Genomic DNA, 26,229 nt, shown 5'->3' with positions numbered 1-26,229 from the left:
AACTGAAGCAGCATTATTGGTGGCCAGGTCTTACTATAAAGACCAAGGGTTATGTCCTGTCCGTCAGCAGATAAAAGGTTCCATCATAGCACGGCCACCACAAACACCGTTACTGATTATTAGACAGACCTCTCTCGTGTCTATTTGGACCACTGCAGACCCTTACAATCGGACAGGGCTTACAAGTACATCTTGGTGGCAGTGGATTCATGCTCTAGATTCCTGTGGGTTTTGCCTCCGCGCTCTGCTGGCGCTCGAACTGTTATAAAAGGATTTGTGAGTCTCCATAGGGACGTACGCAATTGGCACATTACATTCCGACTGTGGCCCTGCGTTTAGCTCATGGGCTTACAAAGAAGCCACAGGAAGTTTGGATGTAGCATTACGGTACTCCTCTTCACATCATCCGGTGGAAAATTTGATTGTGGAGAGAAAGAACCGGGACTTAAAGCAATCCTCAACAGTTAGGGCATTAGGCTTAGGAGGCAGTTGGGTCAACTTTATGGGGTCCAAAGGGTACTGAACATGCCAATTAGTTCCCTGGGGTGCTGTACTCCATATGAAGTGCTGTTTGGGACTATGTGCGTATCCGGCCTCGATTGAGGCAGCGCAGTGGCAATTGAAAAAACATTTGACATCAATGATCATTTGGCTGTTTTACAGGAACTCAATGATTTCCAGGCATTACAAAGCAATGTCAAAGAAAAAGGCACCACCACTGGAGAAGTGAAAGTTGTTCTGGCTAGACCTGCCTGGGTCCCGAAGTTTGGGGATTTGGTCAGAAAAACGATTGTAGTCAAAAAGAGAATTAGCGCCTGTACCTTTCCTGGCTGTTGAAGGAACAAGAACAATACTTATTCCGCCACTTACCAGCAAGAAAGAAGCGATTAGTGTCAATTGATCTGATCAAACCACACTATGTGGCCAATACTCAACTGTAGGCCGTGCGGGCTCCTCGGTAGCACCAGATCTCCTCTCGCTACCATACAGGCAGTACAGACAGAAAGATTAATAATGTTTGAAGACTACTCTACAAACTGAAGCACTTCATGGAACGTGGAACTGTTGAAACTGAACCGCAACAAACTACAAATTAAACAGATCTCAATTCGGCCTAATAACGACATCTATGTGAATATGTCTCGACAGGAGACATCTGCCAGTACTAAAAAACCTGCTGAGCTACCAAAGATAGATCGAACCGAGACTGGCTACTTCATTGATTTTGATACTTTCTCACAGAATCCAAGTGAACTCTAGTTACTGCCACCACCTGTTTCCCACAAACAATAGATTTGTGATGTCTATCTTCGGTGAAAGAGACTTACTTTGTTTTTACCTGGCTACAGCTCTGGATTGCAATTGGTCTACTGTCCCTAGACCATTGGATTGGTATAGTGACTGTCTTTTTCTTGCTCCTAAAGAACAAGTTACTTACCTTCGGTAACGCTTTTTCTGGTGGATACAGTATCTGCCTGTGGATTCCTCACCTTGTGAATACCCCTGCGCCAGCATTCCACGGAATTTTTTCCCAGCTCTCTACGCCGACGTGGACGTCATAATACTTCGGCTCCGCTGGAGACTCCGTATGACGTCACCGGAGCCATAAGAGCCACGTCGGCGTGAAGAAGTCAGTTCCACCCATTTTTTCCGTGCCTTCGAGGCAAACAGGTGGACCAACGACAGATGCAAAGTATACAATATTCGAACAAATCTATAAAGTACATATACAAAAGGAAAGCTAAAGAACATAAGCATTTCCTATAAGTGCATCAGATTGAAAGAAGACAATGTAAAACATGTCAAACAAGACATCCTTTAAGGTATACAAAGGTGGACAACGGAGAGGCGTTGTCAGGATTCCAGCGTAGCGGCGCCTACGTAGCCCCGAACTATATTTCCCAGAAGCCCGCGGGCAAGGGCAGTACTTCAGACGCCGGCGCGCGGGCATGCGTAATTCCATTTCCCGACATTTTCGTTCTCGCTCGGCTGAGCAAGGGAGTTCCTACGGCGTACCTGGAAGCCGTTGCTTCGTTCTTGGCCGGGAATCCTGCTACTGAGAGAGAGAGCTGACCTCGTCGCTGGACTTCGCTACCTGTAGGTAAGGAAGTGGGCGAGTGTGAGTAGATTTGCCTATTCTCCTTGAGCGGAAGGCAGCGGCGTAAGTGTGGGAGCCGCGCCTTACCAGTTCTGGAGTTTGGGGCTACACTCGTTGACCGCTCGTGAAGGAACGAGCAGTGGAAGTCGAGGGGCACATAGCGGAACGCGGTGGGAGTCCTCCACGCGTTGCCGTGTATAGTTGCTCAGGTACCATTTGCAGCCAGAGAGAAGTGGTGAATCCAACCACGCTTTGGCACCCTGGAATAAACTATCAAGGGAAAAACTACAGTTGCTGAATTTGGCGATTAGGGACGAAAGACCAGTTACGTGGAGTAGGTGTGACCTGAACATCCTGCTGCACGGAATCCAGCTGGGAACTGTGTCCTTTTTGTTTACTTTGGATTTGGTCTTTATTCTTTACACAAGGGATTAGGGAAGAGCACTCGTGAGGGTCTATGGATTGTTCCTGGCTTCAAGGCAGACGGTATTGAAGGCGGTTGAAACTGTGGGTATGTAGGTTGCAGGAGATGAGTGACGATTATCTGGCATATGAGGCCGCACACTTATTTACTGAGTTATGTATTCTAGATGGCGACCTGGAAGTGCACAAGGTTTTTGAGGTGCTTGAGGGATTCTCATCCGTCCATAAAGGTATACAACCCACCTAGTGAGAATTAGAGAGTAGCCCTTTTGTTGATGCTCCTTGCTTATACTGTGTTCCTTGTTGTTACAGGTCCTTGCAAATCCCACGCTGTTCCTTCCCTTTTACCCTTCCCTCGCCTGATCCCTTGAACACCCCGTGCCTATAGGTATAATCGGGGTGTTGGTGATATCAGGAGGTGGACCATTGCTCGCCACATCCGGACCCTGCGAGGCACGAACCTGACAGGCGGGTGGGCCAGTGAGGAATCCACAGGTAGATACTGTATCCACCAGAAAAAGCGTTACCGAAGGCAAGTAACTTGTTCTTCTGATGGATACATCTGTCAGTGGATTCCTCACCTTGTAAATAGATTCCAACAGCAGTCCCACTCCCGGAGGAGGGTGTCCACCTTCCTATACCAAAAAGTCCTGCAAGACAGAGTGCGCAAAATGGCCCTCCCTCATCTCAGAGTCCAAGCAATAATGCTTTGCGAAAGTATGGAGAGAGGCTCAAGTCGCAGCTTTACAAATGTCTGCCACCGGAACAGCCCTGGCCAAAGCAGAGGTAGACGATTTGGCCGTAGTTGAATGAGCCCTAATACCCTCTGGAGGAACCTTAACAGCAAGGGCGTAGCAGATCTTGATGGCTAGGATGATCCATCTGGACAGAGTGAGCTTGTGCACAGCTTTGCCTTTAGATTGTCCAACATAGCCCACGAAGAGCTGATCATCCAAACGAAAGTCCTTCGTTCGGTCCAAATAATAGCTCACAGCTCTTTTTGGGTCCAATCGGTGAAGTCTTTCCTCCTCCTTGGAAGGATGAGGAGGTGGATAAAACACAGGGAGTGTAACGGACTGCCGCAGATGACAGGGAGTAACTACCTTAGGTAGGAAAGCAGCCCTGGTCCTAAGAACCATCCTTTCAGCAAGTAAGGTTAAAAACGGGGGTTTTGAACTAAGATCTTGAAGCTCACTCACCCTCCTTGTCGAGGTTATGGCTACAAGAAAGACCGTCTTAGAAAAAAACAACAGCCTCAAAGACAACTATGAAGGGGCTCAAAAGGAGACCATCAAAAAAGTCAGAACAGGATTAAGGTCCCACTGTGGCATTACAAAAGGGGTAGGTGGAAACCTGTTAATAAGGCCTCTGATAAATCTTAGTACAATAGGAGATTTAAATAAAGACGGCTGAACTGGAATACATAGAAAAGCCGATAAGGCTGATAAATAGCCCTTGACCGTGGCTACAGCACAGCCCTGCTGAGCCAAGGAAAGAGCAAACTGAAGCACATTAGAAAGATGGGCTTTTAAGGGGTCAATGGATCTCTCTCCACACCATTTAACAAACTTAGACCACCTATATGAGTAAATGGACTTGGGAGTGTCACCAGCCCGATAAAATAACATCCACCACATCAGGCAGGAGAGAGAAGGAAGGAACTCTGGTTGCCCCGTTCAATCTCCAGGCATGAAGGTGCAGGCTCTGGAGGTGGGGGTGAAGAACCTGCCCCACCGATTGCGAGAGGAGGTCTGCCCTGAGAGGGAGATGGAGCGGAGGGTGCGATGAAAGGTGAAGTAGATCTGTGTACCACACCCTTCTGGGCCAATCCGGAGCGACCAAAATAACTTGGGCCCGGTCTTGGCGAATTTTTCTGAACCAGAGGAATCAAGGGTATGGGAAGAAACGCGTAAAGGAGATGTGAGCTCCAACTCAATTGAAACGCGTCCCCCAACGTCCCCTGCAACAGAAACTGGAGACTGCAGAATGACGGGCAATGCGCGTTCTCGCGGGTAGCAAATCGGTCTGAGGAGTCCCCCACGTTCGAAAGACGTGACGAACCACCTCCGGATGAAGCCTACACTCGTGGTCGGCGGAGAACTGCCGACTGAGACTGTTGGCACGTACGTTCAGCACCCCGGCCAGATGATTCGCCATGAAGCAAATCAGATGATCCTGAGCCCAGGACCAGAGCCGTAACGCTTCTCTGCAGAGACGATACGACCCTACTCCTCCCTGCTTGTTGACATACCACATCGCGGTAGTGTTGTCCGTCAGGACTTGAACCGACTGACTGCGAAGGGAAGGGAGAAAGGCCTTGAGAGCCAAACGTATCACCCGCAATTCCAGAAGATTGATATGAGACAACAGGGCTCGAAAAATCTGAAAAATGGTACTAGTCCTGCAGGTCTAGTACCTTGAAAAATCTCCTCGACCTAACAGTAACCTACTTGACCTCCGTCTCTGAAAGCGGAGCAAATGTGACAAGATAACAAGATTTAAAGGCATCTTTATTGCTAATTTGCTTTGTGAGCAATAAAAAGGCCTTTAAATCTTGTCACATTTCCTCCGTTTTCAAAGAGAGGACAAAAGTTAGTATGTTTTCCTACTGGCCAGAAAGGGCGAGTAGGACCTAAAAATAGCTCGACCTCACTAAATTTACCTCGCAAATGCGAGCAGTCGAGTGCATTTCTCGAGCCCTGGACAATCTTTCCTCTGGAGACCAAAGACCCTTGATCTCCAGATCCCCAGATGAGCACCCCACCCTAGGGTGGAGGCATCCTTTATCACTGTGGCCACTGATGGAAGGAAGATGAAAGGGCTTTCCTTGAGACAGATTGCCCCCCACGTTCCACCAAGACAGATCCGCTGCAGCTTCTCTGGAGATCCTGATCGATTCACTGAGATCTCCGTTGTGCTGATACCACTGCCTGCGGAGGCACCACTGGAGTGCCCTCATGTGCCAGCGTGCATGGTTGACCAACAGAATGCAGGAGGCGAACAGACCGAGCAGGCGAAGGACCTTCAGAACTGGAACAACCGCTCCATTGTGGAATAAAGGGACCATTTTCTGAATGTCGAGAACTCTTTGAGGAGGAAATGCTCGACACAGTAGTGTCCAGTACCACCCCTATGAACAGGTTGCGCTGAGAGGGCACCAGGTGAGATTTGGGCACATTGATCGAAAAACCCAAGTCGAATAACAGTTGAGATGTTACATGCAGATGATGTTGCACCATCTCTGGGGACTCTGCTTTCAGAAGCCACTCGTCCAGGTAGAGGAAAACCGGAATCCCCGACCTCCTGAGATGAGCAGCCACCACTGCCATCACCTTCGTGAAGACTCGAGGTGCGGTAGTAAGACCAAACGGTAGGACCGCAAACTGGTGGTGTTGCGACCCAACCGTAAAACAGAGGTGCTTGCTGTGCAACTTCAGGATCGGGATGTGAAAATACACTTCCTGCAAGTCGATCGACACCATCCAGTCTCCTTGCTGCAATGCTTGAAGAACCTGTGCAAGGGTCAGCATCTTGAATTTCTCCTGCTTCAGGTAAAAATTAAAGTCTCTGAGGTCCAGGATTGGACACAATCTGCCGTCCTTTTTGGGAATCAGGAAATACCGGGAGTAGCATCCCTGACCCCTTTCCTGCTCTGGAACCATCTCTATCGCACCTTTTTGTAGCAATGCGAGAACCTCCTTTTGCAGAAGAAGTAGATGGTCCTCTGAAACCCTTGCAAGGAGGGTAAGGGGGAGGAAACTCCCGAAAGGGAAGGGCGTACCCATTCTCTACGAGGTTTAAAACCCAAAAGGTCCGTCGTGGCAGATTTCCAACCTCGCAGAAAGTGAGACACCGACCCCCCACAGTTCTCACATGATCTAGGATGGGGGATCTAGGGCTGCTTCCCTGAAGCTTCATTGGGAGCAGAGGAGGCAGAAGATGAAGATGGGTTGCGGTCAGAACCCCTCCGGCCCCTTTGTCTTCCTCTATATGACCTACAGAGAGGATTCTTCTGCTGCTGCGGAGGCTGACGGAAGGTACGAAATGAAGACCTCCCAAATCCTCTATACTTTCTGAAGCCAAATCCCTTAGCCGGAGTCTGCAAACCTAAAGACTTCGCAGTAATCCTGCTATCTTTAAACCTCTGTAAGGCGGAATCTGCTTGTTCCCCCCCAAACAGCTTTTCTCCATCAAAAGGCAAGTCAACTAACATGGCCTGAACATCAGCAGAGAAGCCGGAAGAACGAAGCGAAGCCTGCCTCCTAGAGGCTATCGAAGACCCCATAATTCTAGCCACAGAATCAGCCGTGTCTAGGCCCGACTGAATAACCTGCCTTGCAGCAGCTTGAGTGACCGTTACAACCTCCATAAAAGAGGCCTCCTCTTCAGGGAGCTTAAGGGCTAACAGCTTCATAGAGTCCATCAGGGTGTGAACGTAGCACCCCAATAAGCAAGTTGCATTAGTCGATTTAGGAGCCATGCTTCCAGAAGAGAAGACCTTTTTGGCTGATTGTTCGGTCTTTTTTAGAATCCCTATCAGCTGGTGCTTGAGGGAAGGCACCTAAAGATTGCTTCGAGCAGGAAGCTTGCACCACAAGGCTCTCTGGTGAGGGGTGAGAAGAAAGGAAGCTCGGATCCCCCAGAGCCACTCTATACCTCCTTGCCACTTGTCTGGATACTGCAGGCGAAGAATGAGCCTTGCGCCAAACGTCCATCACTGGCTCTAAAATAGCCTCATTAAAGGGCAACAAGGGCTCAACAATTGACGATGGTGAATGTAGGACTTCAGTTAAAAGGTTTGGCTTATACTCTGCAGAGGGCAACTGTAAGTCTAACAACTCTGCAGCCTTTCTGATGACCGAATGATAAGGGGCCAACTCTTGTGGAGGAGAAGACCTAGCAGAAGAATGCTCCCATTCCGGAGTAGTATCAAATCCTGAATGCCTTCAAACTCAGTTGATTCACCAACCTCACCTTCCTCCCTATATCGCTCCTCCTCCAAAATCCTCTGGGCCTCTCTCCGAGAACGGATCCGAGGACCCGGCGGCACCGCACACAGAGTCGGCGGCACCGAATGTGGTGCAGATGGAGTCGGCGTCGAGGGAGGATCCGAAGGCAAACGATCCAGTGGAAGCCTGGATGGATCTCCAGACGGCGCCGGGAACTGCCATTAAGGAACCATCGGCAAGGAGGGCATAAAAGGAGCCCGAGCATAATGCTGCGGCACTCCCAAGGTGTATGCCATAGGACCCACGGGACCAGAAGGTGCGCCAGATGGGAAGGCAGCCCTTTGAGAAACCCCAAACATAGCATTGAGGAAATGCGTTGGATCCGCACCTTGAGTCGGGAATTGCGGGTATGGGTTTTGATCCTGGCTCCGGTCGAGGAGTATCAGGAACCGGAGCCGAAGTGTATTCCACTGGCGCCGCAGGTTCAGCTGGCACCGGAGAAAGATCCTCCACCTGATCCGGCTCGGCGTCGGAAGCTGGAGACACCACTGGCACCAGTGACTGCGCCGGAGTCAACTTCGGCGAAGGTGTCTTCTCAGGAAACATACGAGATGGGGAAGGGGGGGGGGGGGGGGGGGGAGGAGAAATAACTTCCTTGCTTCGACACCAACGGCGGCGACCTCGAAGTCTTACTCCGAGCTATGCTTCCTCTTCTTTCTGTGCTTCTTCGAATTCGATGAGTGTGAAGTCGACGACTCCGGCCTAGTCTTCCTACCTCTCCTTTCCTTCTTCGCCTTGGCCATGAAGAGTTTCGCCTCCCTCTCCTTCAGGGCCTTGGGGTTCATCTTTCTACAGCAGGAGCAGTCATCCACATCATGGTCTGAAGAAAGGCACCACAAACAATCTTCGTGGGGGTCAGTAATTGACATGTGGCCCCCACATTCCCTACAAGGCTTAAAACCTGACTTTCTCGTTGAAGACATGGCAATCCAGAAACAGTAACCCACTGCAAGACAAAGTAGCAGGAGTGCGCTGGAAAACCGTTGCGCGTCGACGGCGCGGAAAAAAGGGAACATACATCACGCCAACGTGGCTCTCTTATGGCTCCGGTGACGTCATACGGAGTCGCAAGCGGAGCCGAAGTATTATGACATGCACGTCGGCGTAGAGAGCTGGGAAAAAATTCAGTGGAATGCTGGCGCAGGGGATATTCACAAGGTGAGGAATCCACTGGCAGATGTATCCATCAGAATGGACATTACCCCCCAGAACGCTATGAAGGACAACATGTGAACTTGGTCCTGAAACCAGATTTATCATCACACTGTCAGAGACCCGTCCTTAGTGAACATTACAGCAGTTCCTGAAGTAAGAGTTTAGAATAGAGCTTCCTAGGATGTATATGGTCCTAATGAACTTTTAAAACTACCAAACTTGTTTAAAAATGTCTTAGTGATATCATCACCTCCAGTACTTTCTCTGATGATGGGGATTTTGGAACCTTAAATACTATGCTGTTTGATTTAGAACAAATCTGCTACATTTTCCAGTGACGGATTGTACAATACATCTGATTTTGACACAGTATGTTCATTTCTTGCGCAAAGCAAGTATCCCACAGAATGTTTTCATTTACCATGAATGGGAACATTGCCCAACACCGCCAAAGGTTAATTAGAGTACATTTGCACAGAAGTTTGCTTATTTTCGGGGTTTAACACTTCAGACTTGACCTCTTATTGCACCTACACCTGCAAAGAAAGACATGCTCACTAACACTAAGCTGATATACTGCTGCCTTTATTTCCAAACTATCTTTACAAGTTTTCAACTTTTGGGAGACACGATGGACAATAAATTTGTCTGGGTAACTAAATACTGGCCGGTTCAGGGAACTGAGGCCTTATTTGGAGCATGCCTCATACCACATATCTTCAATGACAGTGCAACAGACGTCCTCAAGATTGAGGATTTGAATTTACCACAGATTCCCTCACTTACACACTTTGAGGGATGGCAAAATTACACACAACACAGGGATGATACATTAGATGCCATTCTACACAATAGTTTGCACAATTCATCTGACCCCAATTGGAAGGGAAGGTTGGTTTGGCCTATCGACACATATGCGTCAGTCACGATTCAGGGGTACCACCAAAGAGTTTAGTATCCATAGGCCTGACCAGCGTGAAGTACACTCAGAACACTTGGGATAGTGACATATTACAGTTTCTGTAAGTTATGCCTAGAGTGACTAAAGGCTGACTATCCCAGATGAAACAAGCCTTCTCTTCTCTCAGGAGACAGATCTTAATGATTTTTTGTTAGGTCCCCAGAAGCCATGTCGCAAGTGCTTTTTGTATGTCATTTACAACTAGCTATGGCAAATCTTTCAACAGAAGGCTGCGGAGAAACTGCTGAGAGACTGCGCGAGATTGATGGGTTAACCTAGAAAAGTCTTTGGCAGCGGTCGACAAAGGTATGACCAAACTACCTTCCAGGATTTATTCACTGGGCAACATTGTGTCTTGTGCTATAGATATAATGGAACAGGATTTGTCCATTATTCAACAAGGACAATTGCGATCAATTCGGTCATTAAGCTAGACGCTACAATTGTGTTCAGGCCATGTGCCTCTGCATTACATCAAAAGTACGCCTGTTTTCAGCATGTAATTTAACGGAGAGACAGGCGGTAACGGCACGAAAAGTTGCTGCACACTGAAGAATTGGACCAATTACCTTTCACAGTGGCGAAGTCACCCCCACAGAATGGTTAACTCACTGCTATACTACACTGCCAGTCACAACATTCCAATTTCAATCCAGTCTACAGTATCACCAGGTAAGAAGCACTGGGAGATGGATGCATACACGAGTCCTGGAAATTACTGTACAGATTTAGATGCAGGAATGGGGACACTGAAGTTCCATGCAGTTCAAACTGTGAAAGCGCCTTAAGTGGTTCCTTAGTTTGCAAAGACATTTCACTTCTGGTAGCCCGTAATGCTTTGGTTGCTAACTTGTCATGTCACTTGAAGGGTTCGCCAGCTGCCATGATTCATCCGGTGTTCAAACGGCTTTCGAATGGTAGCTATTTGATACTGAATGATCATGGCTGTTGTGGGATGGTACCAGGCATCGCATATCTGGTCACAGTAAGTTCCAGGGTTACTTGCTGTATTCAAGTATGGTTTCCATCGACCCACACAGTTGGGGAGGCTACGCTATGATCTTCATTAAGTGTTTCCATTATACGGTGCGATTCTCCGAGAAGACTGAAAGCCATGCTTTTACAGAAGGACGTGGCCTTAACATCAGCCTGAGCGACTTGATTTACAGGTTGCAAGGTCTTCATCGGAGATTTAGGCACTAGTCCGTACGAACTTCATGCTCTATTTCACGGAAATGGTTCATCGTATCCTTAACATGTCTGATAGGAGGGGGATCATGCACCTATTTAAAAGCATTGGTTCTGGACTATTAAGCACTTTTCAGACAATCTCCAGAGTTATTCCAGCCTTTATACCCTCCGTACAGGGAAGCATTTTTTGAGGGCTGGTCCTACTACTTGTAGTGGGTATTCTGCTTTAAATTTTCCTGCTACGCAATGGACGGCCCAGTTCCTCCAAAGATGGAAAAAGCACTACTGGTGCGACGTTGCCTTGAACGCATGGTACTCTATCTAGGTACATCTCGGCTTCGGGAGCCAAGCGAGCATTGGTTCCCATCATTCAGAACACTCTGGGTTGACTGCATCTTGCCTGTGCTCCGCTGACTATTCTGCGGATACAAATGCGCCTGACTCTTCCATCGTTGCACCACCGCACAGACGTATTGCCGGACACCTTCAAGGCCCACATGTTACAGTGTCCTCAGTGTATTCCCATGTTGACTGCATTCCTAGAGCCCCCACAGGATGCTTCAGCTCCTGACAGATCGGGCAATGGTTCTACAACAGGTTCACATGTATCAACTCTTCCCTCAGCGGCTGCTGTGGTAACTGAAGATTATCACCTTTGTTCCACTGACCCGATGCAAGGTTTTACAGGGACCATCGTCTGCGAATGCGAACCAAAGTGATGTTGCGTCACGCACACAGGAAACAAACATTTAGCTCTCCGTATGATGGGAACAATTAGGCCCTTTTTCCAAACGAGCCTAACGAATGCGAAAACATCACTGAGCACCATGGCTTTCGATGTGCTCAGTTGCTCGAACAGTATATTGTCTATTTTACGGACTTATAGAGCTTTTTTTAGCATCATTTTTTACATATACCATGTTATTAGATGTTATTAGACACTGGTTTCATGACAATGTTTTTATGCTTTTTTAAACAGGCATATTTCTTTCGCATTAGTTTACCTTATGAACCTTTGGATGAGAGTGGGTGTTGTGTACCCCAATGTAGGCCTAAGCAGCTACACAACCTTTTACCTACATTTGTCATACTTTGCTCTGCATAACTGTTTCTAGCACTGGACCTTTTACCCAGTTATGTGCTGATGTCAATCGGTTTCTTTGAAACTAGCCTCATTTATTATGCATGAGGCTTCTTAGAAAAGTCCCTGCATATGACGTACAGACCAGGATTAACATACTCTAAAAGTCATGGTCATCTTCAACCTAGGGCGAAAGAACTACTTTGCATAATTGCAGGTATTGCTTTAGGATCATTTACACAATCGTACTCACAAACATATTGATTGTGTAAGGAACCCCAAAGCTATCTTTATGGTATAAAAGAACCAAACCAACACTAGAAAGGCAAAGGAGAAGCTTCCACGCTGACAAGACGCTGAGGTCCCTGCATACAGAAGCTCCAGCACACAGTGGTCTGACATATCTTGCAGGGTGATATGCTCAAGACCATGAAGGGGTCCTTCGTTCTCTCCCATCGGGTAATTGAGTTGGCGCTACACCCACATACATGCTAGGTACACTTAAAATCAGGTTTGCATTGTAAGAGTAGGCTTGATTACCGTCATGTATATATATGCCTGCATATATTCCCATTTTTAGTACCATGGTAGAATTCTACCTTTAATTTACTCTGATGGTGCTTGCAATCTTATACATTTGTTTCTATCCAAGGATAGTCGCAGCAAGCATGTTTTATACTAGAATGACACTGGTTCAATAAATACTAATTGAAAACGTCCGCATCGTTTATTCTGTGTATCTCTCAGAGACTAAGAGTACGATTGAGTGAGCGAAGAGTACTGTAATGTTTCCATGATCCCTGAAGGATCAAGGGTTGTCATGTTTGATAGTTGCCAGAAACTATTCACCCCTCGGTAAAGTTAGGGCGCTGTTGGTGGCACTGTGAGCTAGCTAGTCTAAAGGCGAACATATCCTTTGGGGGTGTCTGGAATCAGTCTGGACACCAGTCCCTTAGTTATCTCGCCTAAACGAGCAGATCCGAGGTATTTTTAGGAACTATGCGACAGCCTTTGCGGGTCCTATCGCCCAATTTCACTGATCAATATGGATGTTAAACTACTCAGGGCAGACTGGCAGACAGTCCCCTGGCGAAGGGACCGATACCTCCTGACCAATCGGGCTTTATCCCAGAGTCAATGTGCAGACAATACTAAACAGGTCATGAATATAATTGTGAAGACGCATTGCGCAAAGAAAGAGGTGCTGCTTCTTACCACTGACGGCGAGAAGGCATTGGATCACTTGCTGGAGAACCAGAGCGAGGCACTTCCGACCTTCAGGAGGGAAATGAAGGAAATTGAGGAAGCCTCAGGCTTCCGCATGTATATTCAGAAATCCTAGGTGCTTAATCTTGCAGTCCTCCCTGGAAAGATTGATCTTCTAAAGCAACAGTTCCAAATGCAATGGACCTCTGAAGCTGTCCCCCATTTGGGGATTCAGTTGGCATCTAGTATACCAGAGATTAGGGCCCTTAATTATCAACTACTCTTAGATAGGGCTAAAGTGGACCTTGCCCGGTGGTCAAGCTGCCCTGGTCTTTCCTGAGCTGGGTTGCGGCTCGCAAAATGATGGTCCTACCAAGAATCCTTTTTCAGACCCTCCCTATGGAGCCTCCCACAGGGTCTCTTACTATGCAGCAGAATGTTATGCAATGCTTCAGGATAGTCGGGGGCGCTAGGGGTTCCACACTTGCAGTATTACTACGCAGTTCAACTACGGAATCTATTACAATGCCCATGTCCAGGATTGGAGAAAGCATGGCTCCTTATGGCTCGAGCAGTTGCTGGGGCCTCAATGTGGAAAATACCTTTCCGCAGGGAGCATAGGCCTCCGGGACTCTACATATCACCTTCACCCGAGCAGTCAGGAGAGCCTGGGATAATAGGGCTTACTCCAGTAATAGAGAACGCAGACCTTACAGCGGGCTTGCAGGAGAAGGCATTTAGGGGGTGGCAGGAGATAGGGTGCCGCTCGGCGGGGGCCATTTCCTTGATACATAGGGCCCCCTACCCTTCAATGTCTTGAAACAGGAGTACTCACTCTGGTGAGTTGAGAGGTTTCGATACACTCAAATTTGGCACTGGCTTATGCACCCCCAAATTTGAGCAGGGGTGCAACGTCGGTTGACGAAATAGGTCTAGAGCCTGCGACTAACACTTGATAACAGATCTTTACGACATGCTCTTAGGATAGTCCCCAAGTGAGAAAATTAGGGCACAGACAATGGGAAAGAAATGGGGGCCAACTCTCACACAAAGAGTAGCAAGATATCTATTACAGGTCTAGACATGGTGCCAGTAGCATGGCTAACATCGAAACAGTGGGTAAGATGGTTTCTTACTGGTACCTATCCCTGAGCAACTGCATAGAGAACCCATTGAGTAGTCCTGACTGCTGGCAGCAATGGGGGGGGGGGGGGGGGGGGGGGGGAACAGGTTCTTTTTTATTGCACAGTTTATGGCAATGCCCCAAAATTCAACTATTTTTCAGGTGCTGGGCTGGCCAATCTCCTCACATTTCTGCTAAAATCACTGAGGTAGGCAAGTTAGCTTGGCACTAGGAGCGACACAAACAATACTCACGTACTTGGGCACAGAATGAACTCAGACACATCTGGGGTGGTTACACCGCTTATGGCACGTACTGAGTAGGGAGAGACTCATGCTGATCCTCCCATTTCAAGGAGTTGTCTACCACTCATTATGGCCGCCCTTTATTTTGTTACTGTCCATGAATTCCAGGAATTGCCATGTTCCGGATACCTTAAACTTCTCCGCTTGACAGCAACAACATCGACTGACCAGACAGAAGTCTGCACTATATAAATACCGGGGAGGCAGGAAGGCTAGTTCAGGGATTTCATAGAGCTGGGTTGGGTGGACTAGGGAGGGATGGGTTATATTCCTCTGTTTATAGGCTCTGTGTGTATGGCACTCGGAAGAGAGTTTAGAGTGGTTTTTGCTCTGTATTGTGTTTGAAATCTGCCAATAAAAACAAATTTGAACCTAAGTTGACTGTCTGACCTTCTGTACGATGTGTGAAATAAAAGGCTGTAGGGTAAAATAACAATCTTAACCCACAGTTAAATAGCTAATAAGTCAACTGTACAAACATTTCTTGATAAATATTTAGTTGTGAAAACCCATTTTTTGTACTTGTGGGATAAAAAAAAGTATACTAAGATGAAATATAAAATCAGAACACTTTACTTGGTGACGTGCAAATGATAAATATGATGACTGAAATCCAATTTTCAGATTGTTAATACACAATGGTTTTATCAGTGAAGCTACAAAGTAGTGTAAAGGCTTTTGCCAATTTCTTGGAAATGTACTGTCTGAAAATGACAGTGCGCTACCACATCATGCTGTAGCAATATAATTATTAAAAGTGAGTGTTTTAATAGGAACTGAGAAACACTCCTGCCCTGATGGCAGTGCATTAGCAAACACAGAGGCAAGACAGGGATCATGTGAACCCTAATTGTGGGCTAGATTTTTCTTACATATGGAGCAAACGTTTAGTCTATATAATCAAACAAAAGAGTTTTGTTTTCTACAGCAGTAATGCTGAACTCACAAATTGGAAGGTGCAGTCAAGAAAAAAGCAACACCATAAAAATAAAATATTTACCAGTGATCACACCATTTGAGATCAGTTTACGGGTCAAGTACATTTCAGTTAGGTCGAGCAGATTATTGAAGTTACTCAACCAGCAGGTCTAGTAAGATATGCATGTTATTTGGAGACCTGTTCACCCTTTAAAATTATATTCTCCGATCATAATTTATCCAATATCCCCAAAAAAACAGAACCACCTGAAGTGCAGTGTAAAGGTTAATTTTTTTCCAATAGCAACTTGTGTCTCACTTGGTGTAATCCCCACCGATACAATCATCCCCTTCTCTTTATTTACACTTTCAATGGTTCAACATCGGTCTTTAGTAAATAAAGGACACACGTACTTCTGGACACGTTACAGTTTGAATGTTCCAAATTTTACTTCACAGATTTTAAAATATATTACTCCTGAATATCCTCCAAGAAACTATTTTCTTTTACCAAAATTGTATCTGGACTTTTTCATTTTCCAGGACCAAGACGACCCCCAGAAACAAAGATGGAAATATTATTAAATCCATCACTATCACCAGATAATCTGATAAATCGACAGGCATTTCCCGAAAGCTACAAATTGTAGAAACATAAAAGTGAAAAAATAAACAAAATATGAGTGAAACAATACAAAATTAATACATGAGAATGGAGCTAAAGTGCTAGATCCAAATAAACTTCAATTATCCTCAATCTACAAGAATAAAATAATGCCTGCAATCTTTGATTACCTAGAGGTGAATTAAACCATAAAAACTGAATATCTCCACCCATCATCAGGATCTGCATGCAGAAAGCTTTTCAGTAGAAACGCACAATCTAAAAATTAACAAACGCTGTTTTGCAGTCTGAAAAAAAGCTATATTATCTCAACTTTTTTTTTTTTTTTTTAAACACTGAAATGCAGAGAAAGGAATCTCTACAAACTGTATTTAAAAGAGTGACAGAAAGGAAAAGCAGAGCAATCTAGAACGAAATGTAGCACTAGAAAAAAAGCTTGCACCATTACTTCAAGTAATCAGTCTTCTAGTACCCCATAATCCTCGGTCAGTGGACGTTAGATCAGCTTAATTTTACAGGGAAGGTGGTTCAGAAGTATTACGAGTGAAAAAAGTACTTTTCATGCAACTAAGGAGGTGGGAAGCCTTTAATAATGATCCCTCTCTTAAGGCTATCTACAATTACAAATAACCTCCACGAGTCTCTCGCTAGTTTTAAGCAATGATTAGAAAAGCAATCCAATCCCGAAGCAGAATGGATGTATAATGTGCTCTACCCAAACAGGTCCCTAAGGAAGTCTGCCCATTCCTTTACAAGGTACTAGTGTATTGTAAAGATACGGACAGACCTTCAACTGAACATCTTTACATTGTTATACGGAGAGGCCATTACTCAGCAGAAGAAATCAAACTGCTTTGCCCCTTGCGGAATGGGCTTAGGTCTGCTCTAGAACGTTTTGTTAACTTGGTAACAAAGTTAAGTATAAGACGCCATCCACCTAGAAGCTAATGGTTTGCTAGTGGCTAAATCCATTATTGGATCTGGCCCTTTTTGCAGGGTTATCCCCAAACGTTTTGCCTTCCTCCAGTATTTTTTCGGACTCATTTTTGTTGGCTTTAGGACTCTGAGAACTTTACCACTGCTATTCAATGCTAAAGTGCATGTGCTCTCGCCTTTAAACATGGTAGCATTGGTCTACAATCGTTTGGCATATTTATTGACCTGCAAGTCTCTTTTACAGTGATATTCCATATGCGCAGGCCCTGTAAATTAAATGCTACTAGTGGGCTTGCATCGCTGCTTGCGCAACCCACAGAAGTAGCCTTTCAAACCTGTCTCAGGCCTGCCACTGCAGTGCTTGCATGTGCAGTTTACTGCCACATTGGCTTGGCATTTAAAGTTACTTGCCAAGCCTGGAACTCCCCTTTAACTAGGCATAGGTCACCGCTAAGGTAGGTCCTAGGCAGCCATGTGGGCAGGGTGCTGTGTATGTAAAAGGTAGGTAGTACAGGTGCCTTCATTGTGTGGCATGTCCTGGTAGTGACAAACAGCCTATTTGGTTTCTCACAGCTGTGAGTGCTCCTCCTCTCATAGATTAGCATTGGGAAATTCCTTACATGTTTATAAGTGGTAATTTCTGATCTGAAAGGAGTAGCCTTGCCATGTTTGGAAGAGTGGTGCTAAATCCTCCTTATTGGTGTAGGTGGATTTTCACTTACTATTGTAGAAATTCAATTTCGGAAAGTGGCCATTGCTATGTGCTTATGACTTTGTGCTTTGCACGCCTATACCCAGCAACGATGGGCTGCCTGTCTGCCGATCCAAAGTATCACTTGGTGTTGCCCAGTCTTGACGGGCCATAGAGAACTACTGCGGGCGCATTTCACAGAAGAGGTTTTGCCTTGACGGCATCAGGCACCTGGTGGTGTGACTGCTTACAGCCAGGTCCCAATAACCCACACACATAGATGTGTGGGAAGCCATTGTAGAAATCCCTGCTGTAACAGGAGTTGGAATTCACAACCTCGCACTCATGACTGGGTGCACGTACTTTAGATAGTGTAGGAAACCTGACATCACGCAGAACATAGTGTGCGCACTTTCTGAATAATGTGTGCTCCCCAAGTGCTAGAGGATCCAGTCCCAAAATACTGCAATACATCTAGTATGTGGTAAGGTACTCCTGCGTCATACTCTGTCTCCTAAATGCACTCATTTCAGCACGGCTCTAAGTATTACCATAACCCTGCTAATAGGCGGGCATGACTTTCTGGGTCCATGTTTCATGACAGTACTGATGTGCTCAATTTGATTTTTAATTAATCGTGGTTTTTTTTCTTTATAACATGTTGCATTTCATGCCGTGAAGTATAATGTAGGTTGTCGTGATTTTTGCACTATGATAATAAGTACTGACCCAGGATTTAGATGATATGCACAGTTTACGACTTACGTCTATTTTGGTCTGTGATTTATGTACAAACTGTCATGGTTCCAGGGAGGGCTTGGCAGTGTGTGGTGGTTCTTTGGTGGTTTCCGGTCCGTGGTTGGCGTGCAGCGCAGGTCAGCAGTTTAGCGCTCCAACCAGGAAGTGCACCAGTCAGCTGGGAAGCGCTACCGGGTGAGACCGCATAAAGCTGCGGTGCTCAAACCCATCAGCGCTTCCAGTACTGTTCCAGAGTGCAAGCCTGCCGCTTGCGACCAGTCTCCAGACGCTTTGCAGCACCCGAAACCTCAGTCTTCACAGACGCGTGTTAGCGTCTTCCTTGTCAGCATCTCCTTGGTACCTGGACCCACGATACACGCTGGAACGCGTAGTTGCTTCTTCTTGTTTTGACTAGGTGACTATACTCATTGTCCCTTGTATTGGTATGAGTGCTGTCTATGTATGATCAAGATAGAAGGGTGGGCAGATGCACTAACCTATGGGTTCCTCTCTTCTATAGCTGGCGATCAAGACAAATGTCCTCAGTTTAGTAAAGACCCTTCAAGGACGGCGTCCCTTCCCACCACCTTTTGACTCCTTCCCCTGGTCCCATCCTTGCCTTGATCAGTATATCCACATTGCTTAGGTAAGGAGGGGGGGGGGGGGGGGGGACGGTGGAGGTTGTTTGCATCCTCTTTGCGAGATAGCCTCACGAGCATACCAGGTAAGCCTTGTGGGGTTCTGACACAAACTGTAATATTGTTATATAATTGTGTGACGACAGGCAAAAAGGTCTCTTAGGATGGATAGGTGAGCAAAATACACAAGAAAGACAGCCTAGTGCTGCCATAAAATTATAAATGTCTGTTTACAAAGGGAGCTTAGCATTTTTATTTAATAAGATCTGTAATTGAGATATTTACATCTTTGTGGGACCAATCCTGCATGGGCATAAACAGTCAAGCAACAATGACCTTTATAGAAAATGCTCATATGTAAAGCCTCTCTGCAATATTAAATTAAAGCAGGTCATTAGGAATCTCACATATCATAGGGCAATTTCAGAAGAAATGTTACATATATTAAAGTAATTATGTAATGTATGTCTTGTTGCATTCCTAATAAATTAAATACATTGGCAGCACTGCAGGTACATTGACATTTGCATTCCTGAAAATGTAAGAACTATTAAGAACGCGGACCCCAACTAAACTACTGCTCTCTCAAACATTAGTACTTTTGAACTCTTAAATTTAGTAGTTCTACAGAAAATGACAAGTAATAAATGAGTTTCTTAAACAGGAAAGATTTTGATTGGAAAGGGTAGGTCCGAACCAAGAAGAGCATCTACAGGTACTTGTTAAGCAATGTAGAGAAAAACCAAGAATGTGGCTATGCAATGCTCATGGTTTAATTCGGACATATTTAAGAAGACTCAATAAAAATTGATCTAGTAGGAGTTGAGCAAAGCATTCATACAATTCAAGTATTGAATAGCTCATGTTTAGCCACGCAAGAGCAAAATATGGAAAATGAAATATATGGGAGATGTAGGAGACAGTCTAAGAAATCTGGGAATTGGAATAGAAAACTTACTCAAGCAACAACCACAATGCTTGTCAGGATAAACTACAAAAAGTCAATAAATTAACCTGTGCTTAAACCGCTGGTAGCTTGGCACAAAAGCAGTCGGGCTTAAATTAGAAACCCTGTGTAATATGCACAGCACACATACAGTAATAAAGTGAACACAAAACAAAAGTAAAATCCAACACAAATTTGGAAAATAGAGTAGATTTTAATAAAAAGATACCAGAATTGACAGAACTCTAATCAGTAGAACTGGAGATATGCAACAGTAAGGTTTCAAGAGGAGATAGCACCTAAAAGCACTTTAGCGCCACGTGTGGTCATCAGGTCCTGCTATACCACGGGAAATTCACAGGTTCAGAACGACTGAAATGTAGTGCAGGCTGTACACAGGAACAGGGTTAGTCCCACTGAAAAAGTTACCTTCTCAAAGCCTGGCGCATAGAGTACCGTTTGCGAGGAGCAGGAAGAGCTTGGGAGTCAGTTTCGATGGCACTCTCAGCTGTGCGATGAGGCTTTGCAGGGCTTCACATCATGCCAGATGTGATAAACCCTTCAGTTAGGCAAGGAGTTCTCTCCGATGCCAGCAAAGGCCCAGGAACGGCCTGAGCCCTCCTGGAGTGAGTCCCTGATCCCCAAGAGGTGCCTCCCTAAGCCCTAGACTGGTATCAGAGAACTCCTACTTGCCCAACTGTAGTTCCACAAAATCTGTCTTGAAGCGTCACAAAGGCTTACCGCACAGTTGAGAGCGTCAATGGAACAGACGCAAACCACAAAGCCTCACCGCACAGTTGTCAAGCTTCCTCGGAACGGATGTGAAGCTTTGCAAAGAAAAGCTGAGCAGACCTCACACCAAGGACATATGGTAAAACTACTACCAGGCCAAATGTGGCAGTGTGCCCTGCCTGCCCTCAGCCTAAACTTGTGAGTTTTATCAGTTCAGCGACCCAGATATCCTCATGTGCCGCTTTTCGCCTTTTGGCCCAGTTTTTATCTAAACCTTTAACATTCAATATCTCCAGATCTACTGATTGGATTTTAGTCATTCATTTATTACAGTTTACTCGGTTTTTCAAAACTGGTTTGGGATATTTCTTGTGCGGTACCGTCTGTGGTTGGGGGGGGGGGGGGGGAAACCCAGGTGAAATCTGACCGAATGTCAAACACCACATAAAGGCGGCTTTGCCCAGTGTAACAGTGTTCCAGTATATTGAGCAGGATCAAAATGTCTGATCTATAAAGATGGTTTTGGTATGAAAGCGTACTTGTAGGACCGATAGTATTCCATCGTATTCAACTTCCTCAAGAAGTTTTCCTAATTTTTAATGGCAGAACATCGTCTGCAGACTATTAAACGTATGGGCCTGCAACTGCAGGAGTTATCACTGATGCCTCTCTCTTATATGCTGATATGATCTTACCTCACACCAAGGTTTTGGTAACACAGCACTCTCCGAAACACGGTTGGTAAGTTTATTAACATAAGGCACCCATACATGGGGTTCTGACACAGATAGCCAGGTATTTTGTATGACCCCCATAAACATTAGAGGAAATCTGGCGTTATAACCTGTGGACTTCATACTTCTGGCATCTCCAATGACCGACTCAGTGTCTAGTATTCCAAAGTTCTCCTTATCAGGTTTCGAATACAGTCCTTCGTAATGAACTACCTAAACCGGAGGTAGAAATTGGTAGTCTATCTTAGATGTAATTTGGCAACTCCCATGGGCGATTACATGCCAAAATAGTATATTGTCCCCAGATCTTGCTACTGCAGTTAAATCTTGCCACAGTGCATTCTCACTCCTGTGTAGATTTGTATTTTTGGGGGGGTAGTTTCAACTTTTCTCTTTTTGATTTTGATAGATGCTGTAAGAGCACTTAGTTTACACTGTTAATTAAACCAGGACGGCTGAACTCCCTAGTTAGCTGTTATCGTAGCTGCCCTACTCATTTACTTCAAGGCATCATAAAGTTTCTCATGGACTGGACTGTTAAAGTGCCAATAGACTAACTAGCCATTTTAGTACCCTTTATCAAAATATCCAACGCCTCTGCAATATTAAAATAGATTTGGGACATAAGCAGCAAATGACCTTGACATGGGGCCTTTTTACCATATGCCTAATATTCAAGAGGCATAACTCTGTATAGTACAAATATTGGCTCACTGGTCCTGGATATCAAATACCCTTGCATCGTAAGGTGAAGGGCATTGTGATCATCTTTCTTTAGTGTTACCATGTCCTCCATATATGGCCAAAGTTGGAGAACATTATATAATAAATTCTGCTAGTCTGATTGGCTCGGTTTAAGGCATGAACACCAGAAAAACCACGAGGACTGGCCATAACATGCTGTAAGACCTAGATTAATGGTCATGCCCATAAATTGGGATGATAAAATGAATAGGTAGTAGATCTAAACTTTAAATTAACTATTTTCATCCTCTGTGATATACTGTGATTTGTCAAGGAGCTCATAAGTCTTGTTAAAGTCCCCAACAATTTGAGGTCCTTGCCGGTGTCCTGGAATAGACATAACAAAATATTCAATAGAAATCTGCCAATCGTGGTCAGGTTCAATGTTAACTCAGCAGTGTTCCACAATAGTATATTCCAGTCACCAATCATTTTATTCATAGAATACCCGGTTAGCTAAGTCTGTCCACTCTGACACGTGCGAGCTCCCCTGTTGGTATTAAACTGCAAGCAAAACTGAATTGTGCTCACATGCTACGAGCCGAGGAGGACCTACAGCCCTACCACCACCATGAAAGCATGTGATTTTCTCTGATTCGAGAAGTTAAGCAGGATCAGGCTTGGCTAAAACCTGCATGAGAGGCTGCCTGGATATTTTATTTTTGCAGGATTGTGTTTCTTGCAATCACTTAGTATTTGCTACCGTGATATCACACCCTTAACACCAGGATTGGGGTAAATCATTGGGAGACTTAATTTTAATATAGACACATCAGGCCAGAGAAAGCTATTTTTATACCATGAAACAAAACACGTTGGCTCTTTGTTGTCAAGAATAAAAGATGAACACCCTTGTGAAAACAAAACAAACACAAGAACAAAGAAAAATTTATATTTCTTTTTACAAAACTGGTGACTTAAAACTGTTGTTTATTGCGCTATATAGCTACAGCTAGACTTGGTCATGCACCTTGAACCACTTAAACACCCCAACATCTCCGCCCCATAAAAAGAAAAAGTAAGCATTTCATAGTTGAGACACTATTCTAGTAGCAATGTTGGTTATATCCCAAGAAAATTAACTGATTCCTGTCCTCAAAGTGGACGACTCCCAGGCCCAATTCTACAATTAAACTTAAGAGGTTTCACAGTAAAAACAACAAAAACTCTAAAACATAACTTTTGTTGCTGTTTTGTAGTTGCAAAAAGGAAAGTTGGCTTCAGTACACAAAGTCTCCCCTATTTCAAAACCTGGCACATCAGGTATGATGCAACCACACACTGGTGTACTTCTTACAACTGTTACTTCCATAACGTCCCATCATGTAATGCAAGCGTTCAGAACAGAAAAAAAGACATTAAAATTATAACGAGCGTATTTTGTAGGCCATTTAGCAGCCAGTGTAAGGGGACTCTACCAAATCTACTTAACTGAAGACCGTTTCTAAATGTGGGCTTGGGGCCTTCAACATCTAATAGGGATAACTATCCATTTCCAAAATACATAAGCATTCTGCAATCAACCTTAGGTTAGGGTCAGACCTTCTGCCATCTACAAAATTGTTTCTGCTGCGCAGTTCTATAAATTTGGAAATATTATGGGGAGATGGTTGTTTTTTGGGAATTCTCAGCCCGAAATAATGGAATGTATGGCTCCTACTCTGTTGTGTAAGTACAGCTGACGATATCTGCTTACTCAATGAAATCGTTGATGTTTACATTCTTAAAGGAGGGTGGAGAATATTCTTTATCTCAAAACAAAAATTAATAAAAAGTCATCCAAGCAAAAGCATGGTAAAGAGGCTTTAGAACATACACACAAGACAGGCCATCAAAGAACAAGCAAGCAAATGAGAAACTAGTCAATGACTTCTGTGGAAAGCTAAATTGTGCTGCCAACTCATAACCTTATAAAAACAGGTTACCCTCATAAGTGGCAGTAGCTTTCTAACCAGGACCCAGCTGCAAACTGGTAAAGAAAACTTAAATGAAGGCAGCTATCACGTGACTTGGGGAATTTGACAATTACTGAATCTGGTCAATCTACCCCCTAGGTATAGAAATACCGGATTACGATAGACCTCTCTGTAAAACCCAGACACACACCACCTCACACTAGCACCATAAAGCTGGATAATTATCTGCCAAAAACAAAGGACTATATGAACTACTGCCCATAGTCTTCCAATAGACGCACTACCCACTCATTACAAAGCTGATATCCTTGCAGGGACTTGATTCACTCACACAACCTGCCAAGACGATCACTGCTCGGCAAACCAAAAGCTTACTTGGGCGTGCTTGAGGGTTGTCACAGGTACTCACCCACGAATTCCACACCCTCCGTCAACGTAACAATGCCCTAAAATAAATACCTTCCTAAACAAGATAAAGATATATTAAACATTATGATCCAGCACTTCATACTCATGCCTCCATTGGCACTGTATCCTCACCTAAATACACGTATTGTAATATACTGTACTATAATTTATCTAATGTCTTGCATTGACACTAACATTAAACTTGTAACATTATTCACCAAAAAATGCTTATTTTGAAGATGGCTCCCGAAACCCCTTTTGCCATGTACAGCACTTATCTCCCTAAACGTATTGTCAACGTTCCTAAAATCAACAGCGAAATAAAAGTATTTTTAGAAGGGGTGGTATCTCAGCTGTCTCCCATGAGTAACAACACGTTCGCTAAATAAGAGCGTCTCAGGTTCTGTCTAAACCAAAATCATCCTCAATTGTGAAGTACCAATGTTAAATTGTGAAGGAGTAGAAGTTAATAACTAAAACATATCCTGCCTGTTGGCTCTAACTTCACTCTCCAGCACTGACTTTTCCTCCCTGTGGGCTCCCACTCAATGTCTACCACCTAACACCAGCCTGGGTAGCTACCGGTGAACAATTTGCCTCTAAGCAGAGGTAGGCCAGGACAACCTCGCGGTCCCAAAAAGCAGCATTTCCACGAGGCCTGTGCGCTACTCACGCCTCAGTAAGTCTCCCTCATCTCTCACCTCCACGGGGGGGGGTGGCCTCCCTCCCCCGGGTGCCTCCTCCTCCGCACGTTAAAAGACTCGGTGCTCGTTGCTTCTCTCACACTCACTAACACGGACTGCGCCACACTCGCGCCCTCCCTCACGCGCTCTACGTAACACGGCGCGAGGCGTAAAACGACAGCTGCGCACGCTCACTACACACACTCTCTACCATCGCGAGGTGCACGTTCGGTGACGTCTGTGCGCCACGACGCTGTAGACTGTATAAAAAAAGTGAAGCTAGTTTGGAGAACGGAGAGTTCATTTTAAGAATGCAAAAATCCATTAGAAGCAGCCCCAAGTATACAGATCATATCTATAGAGAAATATGCTTGCAATTTTATAAACTACCTACGATTGAATTGTTCAATTTTTAGCGGAAAAACAATGACATAACACCTAGGCTCTTGAACGGTATACCTGGGTACGTATGAATGAAAATATCTAATGATATTTTGACATAAGCTACAGATGTAATGAAATGTAATAAAAAAAGAAAGTCAATAATTTTTATGTGGCTTATAAGTGAACATCCACTCCAAGTAGGGAAGGTTTTACTACGAGTCGTTGTCCCTCCTTGATATCTGTTAAACAGCCAATGGAGAGCTACCAACCGACCACATCTCGTCCGTGACCTGCCCAAGGACACAAAAGACAGACTTAACTATACGTGATAGAGCACAGGAATGAAAACCGTTTTCTGGGGTAAAGTAAAGCTGTTATATAAAATACGGATACTAATGGTTCGTATTTCGTCTTCACTTTAGTTTGTTTGCAGCAAAGAAACAGACTATACAGTACGAGAAAATGCATACAAAAGGTTATCATGAAATACGCTAGGTTTAAACTTAACCAGCGCTAGGGCAGCCACCAGACCGGTTTTCTGTCCTGACCGATACAAAAATAATCGAAATCACATAAGCCGGCAT

General features: G+C 44.9%; 1 protein-coding gene across 5 annotated transcripts in view; it reads right to left on the bottom strand.

Moving 5' to 3' along the window:
* LOC146811408 (uncharacterized) overlaps positions 1 to 25,483 on the bottom strand; it is an 880,866-nt gene extending 855,383 nt beyond the window's left edge. For 4 of the 5 annotated variants that reach the window (XM_085618519.1, XM_085618522.1, XM_085618521.1 and 1 more), the window contains exon 1: positions 25,280 to 25,446. The gene's annotated coding sequence lies outside the window, so the exon portion shown is untranslated. Of the gene's footprint in view, positions 1 to 25,279 lie in introns of all 5 variants that reach the window. The other variant, XM_085618520.1, reaches the window with a different exon arrangement.
* Between the last annotated feature and the right edge of the window lie 746 nt (positions 25,484 to 26,229).

Source organism: Triturus cristatus, chromosome 7 (assembly GCF_964204655.1).
Source record: "Triturus cristatus chromosome 7, aTriCri1.1, whole genome shotgun sequence".
In the NCBI taxonomy this organism is placed as follows: domain Eukaryota; kingdom Metazoa; phylum Chordata; class Amphibia; order Caudata; family Salamandridae; genus Triturus; species Triturus cristatus.
The sequence above is the reverse complement of the archived record's forward strand: the minus strand, read 5'-3'. Positions and strand labels throughout refer to the sequence as shown.